The 1329-nt window shown below is 43.1% G+C and overlaps 1 long non-coding RNA gene across 1 annotated transcript; it reads left to right on the plus strand.

The window, feature by feature from the left end:
• The first annotated feature begins 30 nt into the window (after nt 1-30).
• LOC103461935 (uncharacterized) lies at nt 31-520 on the plus strand. Its single transcript, XR_533243.2, has 2 exons — nt 31-312; nt 422-520. It is a non-coding gene; the product is annotated as an uncharacterized LOC103461935 (long non-coding RNA).
• The last annotated feature ends 809 nt before the right edge of the window (nt 521-1329 follow it).

Genomic DNA, 1329 nt, shown 5'->3' on the forward strand with positions numbered 1-1329 from the left:
CGTTCTCCTTCCCGTTCTCCTTCCCGTTCTCCTTCCCGTTCTCCTTCCCGTTCTCCTTCCCATTCTCCTTCCCGTTCTCCTTCCCGTTCTCACCCTGCCTGCTCTGTTTAACGCAGACTCTCCGTCAGTCTGCATCCGGTCTCCATGGCAACCACTGCTGGACCAACCCACGGTGGTCTCAGCGACTGACGTCAGGACGGATGTTAGCTGGACTCAGGCGCGTTGCCATGGAGACGGTGGGTGGAGTAAACATTAACGCTCAACAAGGCGATGCCCATCCATCAGAGGTCCATCAAAACCCAAACAGTGGAGGTGAAAATGTTTTTATGGAGATAATCTGATGTGAACTTTAACCTCTGATGATCATCCAAACAGTTTTTATGAAGCACTGATCTGAAGCGATGCTCCCTCCCGCCTGCAGGTGGCAGTATTTCTCACCGCCTGAGTTCCTGTAAAATCCTCTGCGATCGATGTGAACATATTTAAGTTCTTTAAAGAATAAACATATTTGTGTAAAGTCTGTTTCATGGTTATTTTTTCCTTCTTATTTAGAATTTTGATTTAATGAGGAAAGAAATTGAAAACAAAAATCGGGAGGATGATCTCTGATGAAGACGGATGTAATTCAGCTGGATGCTGAGAACAAATAACGTCTCAAAATTAAAACAATATAAATATTCAAACCTCCTGATTGAAAGAAACCAAAGATAAAAGTTAAAGAGTTGATGTTAGCAACATTTTWGTCTTRATATTTAGTTTTTCCTCCTCCTTATTGGAGATGTAATAATTAATCTGGTCTAATTTAAAGACATGTCAGTTTCTCTCAGGCAGACGGGCGGCTCAGCTGCAGTCATCCATGTTGGATACTTAATGCTGAACATTAATAATGTTAGATGATTCGCTCAAAGTTCTCCTGAAACGCTGCGGCTCTGCAGCGGTAAAAACTTTTCAYCYGAGTAACAAACTGATCCCGTCACGTTTGTTGGAGCTGCAGAAATGAAGTGGACTGAATGTCAATCATGATAATAGACTCTGCATCTTCACGACGTGTTGAGGTGAAACGGTTCGTTAATTCATCCACCAGCAGGTGCTAAAGTTAATGTGAGGAACTGAATGTTCACTTCAGCTGTGAACTATTTACTGCTCTAAACAGGATCGTTTCCCAGTTTGGCTTCTAAAGGAGCCAAACTGGGAAAGCAAAGAACTAAATCCAGCCAACGACATTCCAGATCCGCTTCAACTGAATCCAGTTCCTTCAGAACTTTGAGTTCATTCAGTTCGTTCAGTTCGTTCAGTTCCTACCGACTCACACTGGGATTCTGCTGTTCA

Source organism: Poecilia reticulata, linkage group LG2 (assembly GCF_000633615.1).
Source record: "Poecilia reticulata strain Guanapo linkage group LG2, Guppy_female_1.0+MT, whole genome shotgun sequence".
NCBI classification, from domain to species: domain Eukaryota; kingdom Metazoa; phylum Chordata; class Actinopteri; order Cyprinodontiformes; family Poeciliidae; genus Poecilia; species Poecilia reticulata.